The sequence below is a fragment of the Lycium ferocissimum genome, chromosome 2 (genome assembly GCF_029784015.1).
Source record: "Lycium ferocissimum isolate CSIRO_LF1 chromosome 2, AGI_CSIRO_Lferr_CH_V1, whole genome shotgun sequence".
NCBI classification, from domain to species: domain Eukaryota; kingdom Viridiplantae; phylum Streptophyta; class Magnoliopsida; order Solanales; family Solanaceae; genus Lycium; species Lycium ferocissimum.
In genome coordinates, this window is record NC_081343.1 from 21,667,449 (window position 1) to 21,686,935 (window position 19,487).

The 19,487-nt window shown below is 43.6% G+C and overlaps 1 pseudogene; it reads right to left on the reverse strand.

The window, feature by feature from the left end:
* Positions 1 to 19,487, reverse strand: part of LOC132047436 (protein Ycf2 A-like) — a 40,787-nt pseudogene that overhangs the window by 5,390 nt on the left and 15,910 nt on the right.

Here is a 19,487-nt window from a genome sequence, read left to right on the forward strand (position 1 = left end):
TCAGACAGTTTATGTATGTATGGGCGAGATGTTTGAAGGTAAAAGTAAGCATGCATGATTCCGCCTTAAAGGCAAGCGATTCTGATCATACCCTTTTCCTATATTTTCCATATTTCCTTATTATGTTGTTGTTCATATTACCGTACATATTATCATGTTATCATTCATGCCTTACATACTCGGTACATTACTCGTGCGCGTCCCTTCTGTGTGGACCTTGCGTTCGTGCCCGAAGGATCGGGTAGCCGGTCGGACGATCCACACGGTAGGACCTCCCTTCGGCGGCCGGTCGGTACGCTCCATTGATCGGAGCTACGGCGCTTTTTGTATGCTATTCGGTTACGTACATATATGGGTACGGCGGGGGCCTTGCCCTGTCCTTTCTACAGTTTGTACTCCATAGAGGTCTGTAGACAGTGATAGGTAGTCGTGTTGTTATGCAGCCTTGCCAGCACTTATTTTATTGTACAGTATATATAAAGCGGCCAATCGGCTTGCGCTGCTACTCTCAGCATTTGTATTTATATATATGTGTTGGCCGTGAATTCTCGATACGGTGTCTCTTATGTTGATTGGTCGGGAGACAGTCTAGCTCAGTTACAGATTGTGTATGGGCCAGGATAGTCAGTGAGAGGTAAATACAAGCATAGGAGTGCTTGGCCAGCAATGGTCAGGTACCTATCACGGCTCATTGGTTTGGGTCGTGACAAAAGTGGTATCAGAGCAGTTCGTCCTTGGGATTGTCTACAGACCGTGTCCAGTAGAGTCCTGTTTATGGGTGTGAAGCCGGCCACACTTATAAACAGGAGGCTGCGGGGCATTTAGGAATCCTTGACCTTTTCTTCTATCTTAGATCGTGCGATAGAGCCAGAGTCTAGGAAAGATCGCTTCTGATCCTTTTTCCTGCAGGTAAGTACAGACTGAAGAGAGATGAAGAGATCAGCTTCAGATAGTGGGGGTGCTAAGAAGGCCCCTAGAGTATCTCTAGGACCCCAGGCTCCAGGACCCAGCAGGAGGAGCTTCAGGTTTTCTATTGAGGCTGATCCTTTGGAGGACCCAGCGACGATTCCTCCAGAGTTTTTGACTCCCAAGTAGGAGGACCCCCCAAAGGACAGCTATGATACAGATCGGTCTGAGTATTCGTCTGGGACACCGGAGGAGGAGATTCCTGAGACCGTACCAGTTGCTCCTATGGTGGAGCACTACGTCAGACCGACCTCCCCGGTGAGTGTTACGGTTACTCCCCCCTATCCTGGCCGTCGGTAAATCAGGAATTGCTCAGTTATCTATATCTCTCGGGCTCAGATGAGAGAGACGATGAAGGCCAGACGAGAAGATGGTGGGTAGACGATGATGAGGAGTACACTTCACCTTACAGTCCACCAGATCAGACTAGAGACCGATCGACTACAGGTATATGAGTCCTTATTGGAATTTTCTATGTATATGTATTTGCTGCAGATTGTTACTAAATAACAGCGAACAAGGTGTTTTCGCCACCATCGAGAATCTTTGTGGTATGAGCCTCGACAGCTTTCACATTCTTAAGGGCTTCCGCCAGGTCGGCCTCAGCCTGGGCTAATTTGTCAACCAATTCGGATCTCTTGACATTGAGGATTCTTTGAACTTGAGTAGCCGACTCGAGGTCGGCCTTCAGGAGGTCATTGGCCTCGGCTGTCTCCTCAAACTTGGTCTTGATCTCATCGCATATCCGGGCCCTATCCTCGGCTTTCTGTATGAATACCCTCAACTTGTCCTTGTACTCAGCATTCTCGGACTCAAGCAATCGATGCCTCTCGGCCATGTTCACGGCGTCAGTCTTGGTCGAGTCAAGCTCTCCCCGAAGTTGAGATATAGTAGCCTCGAGTTCACCAAGCTTTGAGGAGAAACGAGTATTATCATGGCTAAGGCCGACCTTGTCCGCTTCAAAGAGCCGGTTCTTTTCGATCATCCCGGCCAGGTTATCCTTTAACCGAAGGTTTTCGGCCTTCGCCGCTTCGAGCTCGGGTCTAAGATTGGAAAGGGTAGCTGCTCGGTTCAACTCATCCTCCTTCCCTTGCAAAAGATGCTGGAACTTCTCCGTTTCCCGACCCTGGGCGTCCAGCTGGCCTTTAAGGTCGTTAACCTGTTGCTGGGCACGGATGAAGGCCTCATTAACGAGCACAACGCTCTATGAAAGAAATGAGACATTAAAAACTTGGAAAATAAGAAGGAAAAATTCACATCGAGTTGGGGAAAGATAGGTTGATAAGCTTACTCGGTTGCTCGCGTGCATGCCCTCGTTGCCAGGGGACCCCAGTCATCTTCCGCTTATTCGAGTCAGAGACAAGGTGTCACGACCCAACCCCGTGGGCCGTGACCGGTGCCCTGCCTAGGCACCCGAACGGACTGACGAATCAAATCATCATAATGCTACACGTTCAGATTTTTACATACTTTGCTCGTACCGAAAATCGAAAACAGATATCACACAAATGCAGTCCTAAGCGGTCGCCCATGTCAAAACATCATATCAGAACCAAAGTTGGCGGAATATACATCGCCCAGACACACACACGCAAACAAACATACGGGCCGCTCAAGGACGCAAATCGGAGTCATATACAGACAAACTGGACCCACGACCCACAAACATGACTACAGGCCTCTACAACATAACAAAACATACGAACATATGACGGGACAGGGCCCCGCCGTACCCGAATAGTCACAAATGTACAGAATATACAACAGACAAAGAAATATACCAAAAGTATAAGCTCGGATCAAAGGAGCCTCCCGGACGGCATGAGAATAAGAATCCTAAGGCCGGCGGCGTGTCGCGCGGAGCACTGCATTCGCGCGCGGCATGAAACGCAGCCCCCGGAGAACAGGGGGTCAGTACGAAACAAGTACTGAGTATGTAAAGCGGAAGGAACAGTGAACCAAGTCATAACTAGGGTCAGGGGATACAAAATATATACAGAAATAACAAATCAAACACCGTACGTAATGCAAATATACAAAATGCAAGTAGAAATCATGCATAAGGCTCGGGAACGTGGTCACCCCCCGACGCTGGTGCCACAACACATCATACTCCGGAAGTGTTCAAATCTCCGTACATCTCCGAACAAATCACAACATCACACACATCATCAAACATAACAAAGGCCATATCACATCATAACTCCAAAACGGTAACCGGCCCTATGGCGAGGTCACGGAAACCGTAACACATCATACTTCCGAATATGTCATAGGACGCACGATCTCAAAACCGGCCCGGGATCCGGTGAACGGAGTCATATAAGGGCACGAGCAGAGTCGTGAGCAAACAATGCAATTCGTGGGTCAAAATAGCTTTTCAAAACTTGATTACTTTATAAGTCCATTCATTAGTCAAAATAGTCGAATAGTTATTTAGTACGGAAGCTTATTTCGCAAAATGATTCCAAAGTAGTACGTATGGTTCCAAACATAGCCCACATTTCATAGGGATCAAAACATTATTTTATAAGGGACAATTTCAAAATCGAAGATTCCTTACCGAAGCTTATTCAAAAAGAGGTGCTAGTAAGACAACTAAGGCATATCGGGGTTAGCGGGCCCACCTCGGGTCAAGTCGAGGTGGCAATCATAATTTATGGACGTTTAGGGTCTATAAGATCGTACATAAAGATTTCAAAGTAAACCGGTTGCCTTACATAGGTTTCGGACATTTGATTGCTTTCTAGCCAAAATAGAGTCATTAGGCTTCAATTGAATTGAATGAATAGTAGCCAACTTATAGTTCGGATTTCGAGGAGCAGAATTACTTCCGGGGTTCCGATATCAACCTAACATACTAAGACATGCCAAAAGAAGGAGTGGGAAGCTTTACATACCTGGATAGCGTCTCACGCTCGTCAAATCTTAGTTCCCGTTTCGTCCAAAAACTGCAAATGGTCATCTTTGCCAATTACTATTCATGAAAGTTAACATTTCAATCTTTGACTATACTTGGCTACCGAAATTTCGGCAAAGCACTTCCCCTATAAATAGGACACCCCGAGATTCAACTCGGCTTAAGACAATCAACAACAACCCAACAACACTACCAACAACATCAATAAGAAATCAAAATGCGTTCTAGTACGAGTAGTATTCCTTTCTTTATAACGCAATAACTTCCACTCTAACTTCACACTTCCAATGCAATATCGACATTTTCATATACATCAAAATCATTATAATACCATTCGGAAGCATATCATAACATTTCTACGATATATACATAAGATATACAATTTATGCAAACTTTCCATCCAAACCATAACTTATTCAATTCTTCCAACCTTTAACATACAAATTCATAACACATTTCCATCCTCCAAATTCATCAACATTAATCATGGTCTGCACCTTAAGTACTTTATTTTCATAACTTTATAAAATCATACTAAACGACATAAGCTTCCACATTCCATTTCTATGCGAATTTATATCATTTCTCTTACCCTTACATTGCAAGGATCACAACTATACCACTAACACACTAAACCACATTAATTCCTTTCCGTTCCATTTTCACCATATCACACGGCCACACCACATATTTCTAGCTTCGACCAAATTTATTCACCTTTCGTTTACAATATAAATTCCGCCATAACTATAACTAGGATACAACATAGAAATCCACACGTTCCAACATACCATTGTACACACACACACGGCTACCTACCTACATACACACACACGGCCACACACTTCAACACACCATATTCCTTTAATTTTCATTCATCACAACCCTTATAAATTTTCTATAACATGAAAGGAAAGCATAAAATTCTTGCTTGTACTTAACCTCATGGCACACGGCCATGCATGGTTTCACCTACACACACGGCTATGCACATATACACCACACTCCCTTAACCCTCATCCAACTCAAATCATTATAACACATAAATTCATTCCATAATACAAAACATAAGAATCTTACCTTTTCTTGAAATTTCAATCTTCCACAAACGAAGTTCTTTCTTCAAACCAATTGTGCTACGTTGAAGAGCGCCTTGAACTTGTTGCAAATTCAAAGAGAACAAGATTTTTGAGGCAAGGACTAAGGCTCCAAAATTTTCTTCTTTTTCTTTCTTCTTTTTCTCCTTTGGCCGAAGGCCTCTTTTGTTTTTCTCTTGGTTTTTCTTTTGTTTTCTTGAAAGTTCTATGGATGATGATCCATATATATTTTAATTCTTGGCCATAATTGTCACATGGAGAATTTTCCATGGACTTGGGCCTAGGCCATCATGGCCGGCCACCTTCCTCTTTGGGCCTTAGTTTTTCTTATTTTTTTTTTGGCCCAATTCATAATAATTCTTGTTTTGAAGTTCCCGAAATAAATTTCCAAAATTCCAATTTTGCCCGTAGGCCTTCTCCGGTGTTTCCACATTCAAATTTCCATAACCGACATACACATATTAAGAAAATTTCAAACATAGCCTTCTTTCTCATAATTCGCAATTACTTCGAATTTTCCGATTATGCAAAAAGACGGGATGTAACATCCTCCCCCCCTTTAAAACATTCGTCCTCGAATGTTAACTGAACCTCATGGTAGATCAAAATCAGTCGGGGAGGTCCCTTTGCCATTTACACTCTTGCACCTGATCAAAGAATTTGTAGCGGCCTTCATTTTCCAACTTCATCTATCCTTTCCCGATATCACCGTATTAGGGCTGTTCGCACCGTCTTAAGTTGGATATACGGCGGACAGAGTCTTGGCCAGAGTTAGAAGATCGGAAATATATCAGACAGAGTCATGTCCGAAGTCAGAAGTACAAAAGTACAACAAACAGAAGCATAATCCCACGCTACCTTAAGCAGACTCAGAATTGGAGTCAGACGTACAGAAATATACTAGACAATTTTTTTTTTTTTTTTTTTTTTTTTCCGTCAGAGTCGGGCGTAGAAAAGTATATCGGATAAAACGCACTCAGACTCGGAAGTACAGAAGCATAGCAGACAAATTCATATTCCAACGTCATATCGAACAGGTTCATAACCAAAGCCAAACGTACCGGGGTATATCGAACAGACCATGATCAGAGTCACACATACGAAGATATATCAGACAACTTTATAACCGGAGTTAGGCGTACAGAAGTACATCAAATAGGAGCGTAGTCGGATTCAGAAACATAGAGTCATACTAGACAGGGCGTTATCGAAATCAGGGGCGCAGAAGTATAACATTGAAAATCACGTTTAAACTCAAACCACTTCCCAGGGGGGTCACCCATCTCGAATTCTCTCTAGTTCCAGCACGCTTAACTTTGAAACTTTCATGCATTTTGGGGCGTTATTGTCAATATAATGGCGTCGACTGCCCCACACGACCTTCGTCACGTAATTTAGAGTAGGTCGGTGCCTCAAGAAAATTTCTGGAAAATTTTTTGTCATAGCGGGTCCCACCCCGACCTTCCACTCTCTAATCACCCAATTATCGTATTGCCCTTTTGAATTCTCAATGTTCATTTCTCATCTGTGTATATAGCTATTTCAAACGATTCTAGTGATTTAAGGATTTACCTTACTCTTCGACGGCCAGAAAGGGAAAATCACATAATATAACAGAGCACAAATCCATCAATACATATATTCTTCAGGAAAGGAGTAACAATATACCTGGGTCCGCGTCCAGTGATGCCTCGGATTCGCCGACCGTCAAAGCATAGATGCGGTTCGAGGGACCGCTAGAATCGAACCCCCGCCACGGCTTTCTCGCGCGGCACGCCGGCGCCGACGTACCCCCCCGCCGGGGCGCGGCGCCGGGCGGGGTAGATGACGAACCCGCAAGGCCCGAACCCGTACCGTGCGCACCACCGCAACCGCCATCCACGGACGAGTCTCGCATAATGTGCGCGCCGGCGGCCGCAAGAAAACAAGCCCTCGTAGCCCGGTAGCACCCCCCGGGGCGCGACCTCCCACAATGTGAACACCGGGCATAGGCGGCCTCGGGCGGGGGACCTGCGCTCGCCCGAGGACCGAGGCTCTGGAACTCCGGTCCGTCCTGGATGGCCCCACACCATCAAATCGCCCGCTGGCCGACTGTGTATCCCGACCTGACGAAGGGAAATATCCACCGGACTGGTGCTGAGGCAGCCCGCCACGGGAACCTCCTGAATACCCCTCAGATCTGGCCCTCTTGGGCCGCCTCCTATCATATCTCTGCGGACCGATCCTCCCTATGCCGGTCCTCCATACCACTGTGCATGGGCACGCCGGCGATGTCCATGCCCGTCTGCGCCGCCATCGTCATGCAGAGTCAACCAAATAGGGGTCCAACCCCATCACGTATCGATGCATCCTATCCTCCATATCGCCACGATGGTAGGGGCATACCCGGGGGAGTTAAACTCCGGATTATACTCTCGGACACTCCGACCCCTCTCGCTCTATCTTCAAGAATCTATCAACTCTCGCTCTCCGCAACTCCGGGGGCAGAAGTTACGGAGGAAAGCGGCCTCGAACTCGGTCAGTAGGCCGGGGCAGCACCCTCACCCTCGGGATAGCTCCCAGGACTCATACCAGTGGGCAGCAACATCCCGCAGTCTATGCGAAGCCAACTCAACAGACTCCGTCTCCGAAGCTCTGACCAAATCTAGTGAGCGCCGCATCCCCCGAATAAAATCATGGGGGTCCTCATCGGGCTTAGACCCGGAAAACTCGGGAGGGCCGCAGAATAGGAACTCTCGAACCCTAAGGCTGTCACGCCTGCCCTCATCGTCATCATCTCTCTGCCCGCGTCTACGGACCTGATCTGCCACCAGTGTTGTCAATAACTGTACAGCCTCTCGCAGTGTCCGTCCTCTGCCCCGGGCCGGGGAGCTGGAGGCACAGGCGCTCGCGTGGCCGGGGGGCGACGGACTGCTCGCCTCTCTGGTGGTGTAGCGGAACCCTCTGACTGAAGTATAATGCCGGGCGTAGTCTGAGCACGTGCCCGTGTAATCCTCGGCGCCCGACTAGTCCCATCTACCTTTGTCTTGCCCTTCTGGGCGGCCGTTGCCTTCTTCGGAGGCATTACTGAAAAATATAACAATTCGGTCAGAAAAAGAGTCATCCTAATATCACAGCTCTACCGCACGGTCTAAGATTCAAAGGAGGGGAAACATCCTAAATGTCCGTAGCCTCCTCGTTTATAGATGTGGTGCACGACACACCGATAAACAAGACTCTACGAGACACGGCTGTAGACATTCCGAGGACGATCGTTTCGATACCACTTTTGTCACGACCTGACCCCGTGGGCCGTGACCGGTGCCTCGCCTAGGCACCCGAACGGACGACGAATCAAATCATCATAATGCTACACGTTCGCATTTTTACATACTTTGCTCGTACCGAAAATCGAAAAACGGATATCACACAAATGCGGTCCTAAGCGGTCGCCCATGTCAAAACATCATATCGAACCAAAGTTGGCGGAATATACATCGCCGGTACACACACGCACGCAAACAAACATACGGGCCGCTCAAGGACGCAAATCGGAGTCATATACGTACAACCGGACCCACGACCCACAAACATGACTACGGTGCCTCTACAACATAACAAAACATACGAACATATGACGGGACGTGGCCCCGCCGTACCCGAATAGTCACAAATGTACAGAATATACAACGCAAAGAAATATACCAAAAGTATAAGCTCGGATCAAAGGAGCCTCCCTTACATGACAGAATAAGAATCCTAAGCCGGCGGCGTGTCGCGCGGAGCACACCGTACCGCGCGGCATGAAACGCCCCGGAGAACGGGGGTCGATGCGAAACAAGTACCGAGTATGTAAAGGAAGGAATAAAGAACCAAGTCATAACTAGGGTCGGGGGATACAAAATATATACGAAATAACAAATCAAACCCGTACGTAATGCAAATATACAAAATGCAAGTAGAAATCATGATAAGGCTCGGGAACGTGGTCACCCCCCGACGCTCGGTGCCACAACACATCATACTCCGGAAGTGTTCAAATCTCCGTACATCTCCGAACAAATCACAACATCACACACATCATCAAACATAACAAAGGCCATATCACATCATAACTCCAAAACGGTAACCGCCCTATGGCGAGGTCACGGAAACCGTAACACATCATACTTCCGAATATGTCATAGGACGCACGATCTCAAACTGCCGGGATCCGGTGAACGGAGTCATATAAGGGCACGAGCGGTAAGTCGTGAGCAAACAATGCAATTCGTGGGTCAAAATAGCTTTTCAAAACTTGATTACTTTATAAGTCCATTCATTAGTCAAAATAGTCGAATAGTTATTTAGTACGGAAGCTTATTTCGCAAAATGATTCCAAAGTAGTACGTATGGTTCCAAACATAGCCCAAACATTTCATAGGGATCAAAACATTATTTTATAAGGGACAATTTCAAAATCGAAGATTCCTTACCGAAGCTTATTCAAAAAGAGGTGCTAGTAAGACAACTAAGGCATATCGGGGTTAGCGGGCCCACCTCGGGTCAAGTCGAGGTGGCAATCATAATTTATGGACGTTTAGGGTCTATAAGATCGTACATAAAGATTTCAAAGTAAACCGGTTGCCTTACATAGGTTTCGGACATTTGATTGCTTTCTAGCCAAAATAGAGTCATTAGGCTTCAATTGAATTGAATGAATAGTAGCCAACTTATAGTTCGGATTTCGAGGAGCGAAATTACTTCCGGGTTCCGATATCAACCTAACATACTAAGACATGCCAAAAGAAGGAGCGGGAAGCTTTACATACCTGGATAGCGTCTCACGCTCGTCAAATCTTAGTTCCCGTTTCGTCCAAAAACTGCAAATGGTCATCTTTGCCAATTACTATTCATGAAAGTTAACATTTCAATCTTTGACTATACTTGGCTACCGAAATTTCGAAGACTTCCCCTATAAATAGGACACCCCCGAGATTCAACTCGGCTTAAGACAATCAACAACAACCCAACAACACTACCAACAACATCAATAAGAAATCAAAATGCGTTCTAGTACGAGTAGTATTCCTTTCTTTATAACGCAATAACTTCCACTCTAACTTCACACTTCCAATGCAATATCGACATTTTCATATACATCAAAATCATTATAATACCATTCGGAAGCATATCATAACATTTCTACGATATATACATAAGATATACAATTTATGCAAACTTTCCATCCAAACCATAACTTATTCAATTCTTCCAACCTTTAACATACAAATTCATAACACATTTCCATCCTCCAAATTCATCAACATTAATCATGTCCGCACCTTAAGTACTTTATTTTCATAACTTTATAAAATCATACTAAACGACATAAGCTTCCACATTCCATTTCTATGCGAATTTATATCATTTCTCTTACCCTTACATTGCAAGGATCACAACTATACCACTAACACACTAAACCACATTAATTCCTTTCCGTTCCATTTTCACCATATCACACGGCCACACCACATATTTCTAGCTTCGACCAAATTTATTCACCTTTCGTTTACAATATAAATTCCGCCATAACTATAACTAGGATACAACATAGAAATCCACACGTTCCAACATACCATTGTACACACACACACGGCTACCTACCTACATACACACACACGGCCACACACTTCAACACACCATATTCCTTTAATTTTCATTCATCACAACCCTTATAAATTTTCTATAACATGAAAGGAAAGCATAAAATTCTTGCTTGTACTTAACCTCATGGCACACGGCCATGCATGGTTTCACCTACACACACGGCTATGCACATATACACCACACTCCCTTAACCCTCATCCAACTCAAATCATTATAACACATAAATTCATTCCATAATACAAAACATAAGAATCTTACCTTTTCTTGAAATTTCAATCTTCCACAAACGAAGTTCTTTCTTCAAACCAATTGTGCTACGTTGAAGAGCGCCTTGAACTTGTTGCAAATTCAAAGAGAACAAGATTTTTGAGGCAAGGACTAAGGCTCCAAAATTTTCTTCTTTTTCTTTCTTCTTTTTTCTCCTTTGGCCGAAGGCCTCTTTTGTTTTTCTCTTGGTTTTTCTTTTGTTTTCTTGAAAGTTCTATGGATGATGATCCATATATATTTTAATTCTTGGCCATAATTGTCACATGGAGAATTTTCCATGGACTTGGGCCTAGGCCATCATGGCCGGCCACCTTCCTCTTTGGGCCTTAGTTTTTCTTTTTTTTTTTGGCCCAATTCATAATAATTCTTGTTTTGAAGTTCCCGAAATAAATTTCCAAAATTCCAATTTTGCCCGTAGGCCTTCTCCGTGTTTCCACATTCAAATTTCCATAACCGACATACACATATTAAGAAAATTTCAAACATAGCCTTCTTTCTCATAATTCGCAATTACTTCGAATTTTCCGATTATGCAAAAAGACGGGATGTAACACAAGGGGCCTCAGGTAGCTTGTAACTCCTACAGGACGTGAAAAAAACTGCAGTCCTCGGGGACGGTGATCACGGCCGATCTTGTCCTTCTAGGTTCGATACTCAGGGCCGGGAAGATACGCATAAGGCTATCTCTTACACCGGTATCGGTGGATCGGCTAGCTGCCCTCGTGACTCGAGGGATAGGGAGATGTCCAAAATCGGCAGCTTCCCCGGTAGCAGGAGGAGTATCCGAGAACATATCATCAAAGTTATCCGACCTCGAAACTGGAGTGGGGGAAGCCGGAACAGCACCAGCAGCCTCGACAGGAGCAGGTGCTTCAGATGCCGGAACAGCACCAACAGCCTCAGTAGGAGCAGGTGCCTCGGATGTTGAAGCTGGGTCCCCAGTGGGAAGTGAACCGGCATCCAGTGGAGCCTCGATTTTGGGAACCGGCTCAGCCCTCTATTCGACCTCAGCAGTTGGTGCATGTTCGGACCTTCTGGTCCTTTGCAGGGGGGTCTCCTCGGACGAAGCATCACCTGAAATGTCAACATATTCAATTGACCTTAGAGGAGTTGGGTAAAGAATTTCTTCCCCCCACCGTGTACGATGCGGAGCGACGGTCCTTCCCCGGCTGAAGGAAATGGCGGAATGATGGTATCCTCTTCCGGAATAGAGTCAACGGAGGAAGTCACACCGACCCTCCGAACAATGAAATCGAGATCTGTTTCATCTCTTAGAGTCCGAACGACGCTTCTTGCCCTTTTTTTCAGTTTCTGCCCTTTGTCTGAGGGCTTTCTCCGCCTTTTGTCGGCAGCAGCAATGATGCGGGATGTACCCGCTGAATCAAATTCAGGAGCCGGCGCAGTTGGCTAGGCTGCTGGCTCCGGTCTGGGCTCTACCGAACCCTTGGGTAAACCTGAATATCGAAGAGGTTATGAAAAGGGGAAAGAAAAAGGTAGAAAATGTGATAACTTCCGACCTAAGCGTAGTATTACCGTTCGGCCACGTGACAGGACACCCCATGTCCGCACTTCATGGGTGTGTTGGCTAAGGAGAGCACCAACCCATTCATTCATGTTCCGGACAGCCGGAGGTATCCATGCCCCGACTGGTATAAAGAAAGAGACAAATCGTGTTAATACGAAAGGGCAAACGTTTGACAAAGCATTCAAGGGTAACTGTTAAAAGAATTGAGAAACTTACGATTATCATTTCACCTCTTTGGAAAGGGCATATAGTTGGCCGGAATAATGTTCGCGGTCCTCACCCGGACGTAGCGCTTTAGCCGACCTCGGTCTTTGTCTTCATCCATCTTCGAAAAGATCAGGTTCCAGCTTAGCTTGGCGAGCTTTATCACACCCCCTCGGGATAACCTCGAGGAATATAATCGGATGAAGTGAGCCATCGTAAACTCCTTCTTTACGTTGTTGGCCAATAGCCGGAGGCAGGCCACGGTCCTCCATACTATCGGACCGATCTGGGCCAAGGTTACATTAGATGTCCGGCACATATCCAAGATAACTGGATCGATTAGGGGGTCGAGCTTGAGTGTAAAAGGATAGGTGTAAACGTCTCTTGAAAGCCCTCCCGATGGTCGGTGATCGATTCATTGGGTTCGGGGGAAAACACTTGCACCGGACAGTTATTCCATCCACAATCAGCTCGGACTTGATCAAGTTTGTCCTCGGTAATGGACGATGGATACCGCCTTACATCAAACCCTCTATCAGCAACCGAGGAAGGCTTCTCAACTTCAAACTCCTTGTTATAATTGGGTTTGGACGGTACAATGTCCAAAGCAGTGGGCTCAACGGCGGTTTTTCCCTTGGGTTGTGAAGTTGGTTCGGTTCCTTGAGAAAAAACCGAGGGAACATCCTGGGAGGTATTTTCGGTGTTGGCAGACATTTGAATGAGATGATGAAAAAGGAGATTCGATGAACTCGATGAGGAAGAAAGAACAAGTTGCAAAAAATAATAAGAGTGAAGGAGCAGTTGAGAGGAAATTTCAAAACGGCAAAGTGAAAGAAGAAACAAAATGGCACTTTTAGTCAAAAGAACAGCAGTAGAGAAGGTGACAAAGTTGGTCTTTTTTATGATCAAAACAAATAGGAAGAGGGATGATCACAATCAAAGAAGAAAATTGGAGAGAAAAACGATCAGAGAGTGAAAGAAGTGAAGAAGAGGAAGTGAAAATGGTAAAATGAGTGGGTTAGAGGCCTTATATAGGCATGGGAACCGAGACAGTTACAGATCCCAGCCAACTGGGGGATGCCACGTGTCCCATAATTAATGAGACGTGATTTGAAACGACGTGTGTTACGGCGATTACTAAAGTCGGCCGTTCGGGATGAGACACGTGGCTGATGGCAGAGGGACGTGACACAACTGTTCCCGCCAAAATGAAAAGATAAGAATGAGCTTATGGAACCACCGATTTGGTGACTCATCCACTTCCCATTACTCCGGTAAAACTTCGGTCTGGAAAGTGTGGGGACTATCTGTATACGGTAAAAATCGGATTAATGCTAGACCGGTGAGGCCGGGGATCAAGGGAAGGAAGAAACAAGCACGAGCGTAAAGACTTTCTTTCGAACCGGGGGTATTGCACCAGAAGTGGTTGATCAGAAGAAACCGGAGGAAAATCGTTTAGTCCGATTTATCCGGAGCAAACTCCTCATCACAGCCAGTCTGGTTTCTCCATGGCCTAGTTGATCGTGGCCGTTAGTCCGTTTGGTTAGTTACCAAATGCCACGCGTCAAGACCGATTACGCCGACTTTGTCTTTATGGCCAACCGTATGGGTGTCAGACCATACGGCCCAATCTTATCCTTTTAGGGTTTTGTTTATTCTAAAAGGGCTTTGTGTTGTAGGCAAGGTCTATAAGGCAAAACTATAAATAGGGGGCATTTCCCTACTTTTAAGGGTTAGCTCCTTGGAATCTAGAGCATTGTAATAGCGAATCAAAATATTATTTCTCTCTTTAGTCCGAATCTGTGGAGTTATTGTTTTAGCTTACTTTTCTAGTATTACTATACTTAATCGTCCATAGCAACCTACATAACATTTATATCCAAGTTATTAACGCATATATCCATATCCTCAAACCATAGTGCACGAATCCATCTATATATATATATTTCATCAAAAACCAAAAGAGATTAAAGTTGTCCCACATATCCTATACCTCATCTACAAATTCAATTGATTACCTAAATTCGGGGTAAACAAGCTCAAACAAAAAAGTATGAAATACCTAAAATTTAGTTGGTTTTTAAGTCATAAGTTTTAGAAAATTAATTAAATAATTATTTTTAAATATTAAGAAAATAGTAAATGACAATTTTGTCCATTTGAGAGTCCTTTAATGGAGGACAAAAAGTTCAATCAACATTTCTAAAGTCCTTCGTGCTTTTAATATAGTACTAGCTTCTCGGCAAGTGTGTTGCACGTATATGCCGGGTCAAGTAGTATACCATTTTATAGAATTATATTATATTAATATTGTTAAAACAAATTGCTTAATTAGTTATAAATAAAACGTAAGTACAACATTGTGAATGATCAATGATTTCTCAGCTAATCTAAATAAGTAAAAGTATTAAACTCAGGAACCTAACAAATATAATTTGAAATAGATTACTATTTAGAATATTTTTTTAAAATAAAATATTCTTGTGTTGGCAGTCGTTGTTAGTGTTTTAGTTTGTATATTTAAATAATTTCGATTTGTAAAATCCAAAAGCATTACCAATCGTATGAGCAATTACTTGATTCAAATACCCCACTGGCAGAAAAGGAAACAACTATGTATTGGATATGATGTAATATTAAATTTATAAGGAAAAGAATAACAAATGTTCATTTCAAGAAAATACCAAATTTAAACCAAATAATTATTCCATTATCGAGTAAACCTCCCCATACCTTTTGGTGAGTGTGTATACGGTAAAGACCGGTGAGACCAGAGGCCGAGGGCAAGTCCAAACCCGAGTGTTATATCCCGTACTTTTGCATATTCGGGAAATTCGAAAATAATTGTGACTTGTGAGAATAAGGCAATATGTTGATTTTGGTCAATATGTATGTTGTTGTTCTTGAAAAATATGAATGCGAAATATTGAGGAAGGCCAAGGGCAAAATTGGAATTTTGAAAATTTGTTTCGGGAATTACGAAACGAGATTTGCAACCAATTGGGCTCAAAAAAATAAAAGAGAAAAATGAGGCCCAATAAAGAGGAGTGGCCGGCCATGTATGGCCAAGCCCACTTGACTTAATTAATTTTCCATGTGACAATTATATAAGGGAGCCTTATCATTTGGAAGTTTCAAGAAAATAAGAGAAGGAGAATAACAAAAAGATGAAGAGCAAGGAGACATGGCATTCGGCCATGTCCTCCAATATTTGTCCCTTGGAAATCTTTCTTCAAAAATTATTTTCTTGTGGTATTCAAACTAATTTAAGGTCCCTTTCCGACTTGGCGTGGTTGTTTTGGAAGATTGAGTCCTTGTTTCATCAATTCAACACTTGAGTTAAGTGAAGAAGTTGGAAGGAAAAGGTAAGAATTCATCCCTTTTATTTATGTTATGAAGGTTTGTTTGTGTTGTAGTATATGGAAATGAGTAGAGTTTATGGAAATATGAAAGTTTGCATGATGGGTGTGCATGTATGTAAGTGGCCGTGTGTGTGTGTTATGGTATAGATGAGATGAGTTGAATTTTATGTTGCATTCTAGTTGTGGTTATTATGGAAATTGTATTGAAAATGAAAGTTGAATGAAAATGGAATGAAGTTGGAAATTGCATGTTGGCCGTGGCCTATATATGGGTGGAATGGTGGTGGATTTGTTTTGTGTAACATGTTAGTTGTATGGTTGTGATCATTACAATGTAAGAAAAGCATATATGGGGTAAGTTGGCATAAAAATGGAATGTAGAGAAATTATGTCATATTAATATGATTTTATGATATTAAGGTAATGAAGTTGTTAAAGTATAGATTGTTGTTATTGGAGATGAATTAGTAAATAGAAAATGTGTTGGAATGGTTTCGTTGCATATATGGGAATTTTGGATTGAATATGGAAATTGATGGAATTGTCGAATAGTGGATATATAGCTTGGAATGCTCTTGGTTTATGTTTGAATGATCTTGAATTAGTATGTGAAATATGAACATATTGATATTGGTTTGTAAGTGTAAAGTTGGATTTGGAGTTGTCGCGTTATTTGGGAAATAAGACTATTTGCGCTAGAATGCGTTCTAGTTGATGGTTGATGTTGTTATACATTGTTGTTGGTATGGTTGTTGTTGTGTTGGCCGAGTTTGAATCTCGGGGTGTCATATTTATGGGGAGGTCTTTGCCGAAATTTCGGTAGGCAAATACTAAACCCAAGTTGGAAGTTTGAACCTTATGAATAGTAACTGGTAAATGTGACCATTTGTAGGATTTTGACGAAACGGGATTGGAGTCCTGACGAGCTTAACAAGCAAGAAAGGTATGTAAAGCCTTCCTTTCCTTCCTTTGGCATGTCCTAGCCCTACTAGGCTAAGATCGGAACCTCGGGGATAATTCCGCTCTTGGAAATCCGAGTTTGATTTTGCATACTATTCATTCAGCGCAATTGAATTATAATCCTTATATTTGATCAAAAGAATGCTTAAACCTTTGTAACTGTTGCAAACGTGTCTGAATCGCTCCGAAACTTTCATGGATGGCTTAGGGAGCCTAATGTTTGTAATTTATGTCCGCCGCCTCAACTCGACCCAAGGTGGGCCCGCAAGTCCCGAGACTTCCCCTATTTGGTTTGTTTGAGTCATTTTCGTACGGTATGAGAAGGAGATGTTTGCCTATGACTCTAAGGTCCGTTTGAAACGTCCTATAATGTTGCTTGAGTGCTCATTACTATGAATGACACTAAATTTTTCCGAGAATAATCTACGATGTGTTTTTTGAAAAATTGGTAACTAAAAGTCCGTAACTTTCAAGAGAGAGCTCGGAATGCTTTGATCTTTTCGCAAATGACTTCATGACGAGTAAGGACTTTAATTCTCATAGGCGGGCCCGGATTGGGTTGACGCTCATCCGTGGGTCCCGCGACCTTTCTACGTTTGGTCCTAATGACCTATTTTTGAAAAGAATCCAATATGACTATTGTGTTGGCCTGTAAATGATGGTTCGTTTCGAATAACCTATAAGTCTTTGTAAATGTTTTGAATTGCATTTAGTTGCTTGTGATTCGTTCGTGCATTCGTTATTACATTTTTCGCCGAGTCCGGGCCGGTATGTGTGATATTGTCCCTGGATACTTGACCTTGAGGCTGTGCCATGACCGCTGGATACTTGGCCGCGGCATGTGTATGTGTGATATCGTCATTTGGATACTTGACCATGGGACATGACATTTTGGATTAACCGACCGCGTGTATGTATGTACGTGTAGTTGTGTATATTTGTGACATTAACCGCGGGTTCCGCGCGGTATATTTATATATTTGGGACATTAACGGGTTCCGGCCGCGGTATATGTGTGTATGCATGTATGTGATAGTACCGCTGGGTTCCTGGCCGCGGTATGTGTGTATGATTTGTGTATGTATGACTTGGATGTCAGATGTAAGTACGTTGGTATTTGGACTACTATGCTCGCGTTTGGTACACTTTATTTCGTTTTCTGTATTTTCTGCTTTACATACTCAGTACATATTCCGTACTGACCCCCTTTCTTCGGGGGCTGCGTTTAAATGCCCGCCTAACGGTACCCACGAGATGAGCGAGATGAGGTTAGCGGAAGGTGTCGAATTTGGATTAGCGAACTCCATTTCCTCGGTCTTTTAGAGTCGAGAATGTTTAGTATGGTATTCGGAGTTATGTTAGAGGCTTTGCGAGACGGTGTCGTGTGTATGAGATGTCCGTTTGTAACGGCTATGTAAGCCGATGTATCGGTACGTATTGTGTTATGAATTTCGTGTGTTTCTGATTCGCTATGGTTACGGATTTTGTTTGATTTGAAAAATTGAAAGGCATGTATGTTTTCCGAAAATTTACACCCTGTGCTTATGTTATGCTTTGTGGGCCCAATATGGCTACGAGTATTATGAGAGTCTGCGGGTTCGCTCGGCCCTAGGTAAGGGTCGGGTGCCCATCACACCCTATCGGAAATTGGGGTGTGACACCGAGTATCTTCGGTCTTTTTTTCAGACCGGGAGATTGCACCGAATGGGCCGACCCAAGATAAGAGAAGTGTGTCCGTTGATCCGGTGTCTCCGAACCAAACTCATCGTGACCGTTAGTCCAGTTTAACCAAATCAAACTCGCGTGGCCGTTAGTCCGGTTACTCCATGTCAGAACTGACCGTGGCCGTTGGTCGGGTTAACCGATTGCAGTGCTGCCACGCGTCAAGACCGTTCTATCTGTTATATCCCGTACTTTTGAACGTCGGGTTATTTGCCGAGGTGGGGCCCACACGTCGAGATATTTTTGGAACATCTGAGAAGTCATATGAATTATATATGTAAAGTTAAACACAACTCATGAAGGACCCTTGGGTCAAATCAAAGTGGAAACCCTCCAAACGAATATTCTTAAGAAAACGTTTTCAGTGACCTGACTTCGAGGGGCAAAAACGGCATTATAAGTTTGGAATTTGGAAAATACCGAGAAATCGAAGTTGTAGATAATTGAATTAGCTTTCCAACCATAGGTCGTGGGTTCCCAGGCGGTATCTGTACAAGGAGATATGAACGTTTTAAGGTCGAAAGGTCAGTGGGCTAGGCCCAACTCGTGACCAACCGGATTGGCCCAAAAATGGAAAGAAAAATTTAGGGCCCAATAGTGAGGGTGGCCGGCCATAATGGCCCAACCCATGGGTTTTGATTAATTTGTCATGTGATAAATAAGGTGGAAAGGATCATTTATCCATTAGAAACATCAAGAACAAAAACAAGAATAAGAATAGCCACAAAAGAAGGCCATTCGGCCTTGGTGTGCAAATTTTTGCCCATAAAAATCTTGGTCCAAAATTATTGTCTTGTGATAATCCTACTAATTTGAAGGTCCTCTACAACATGGTG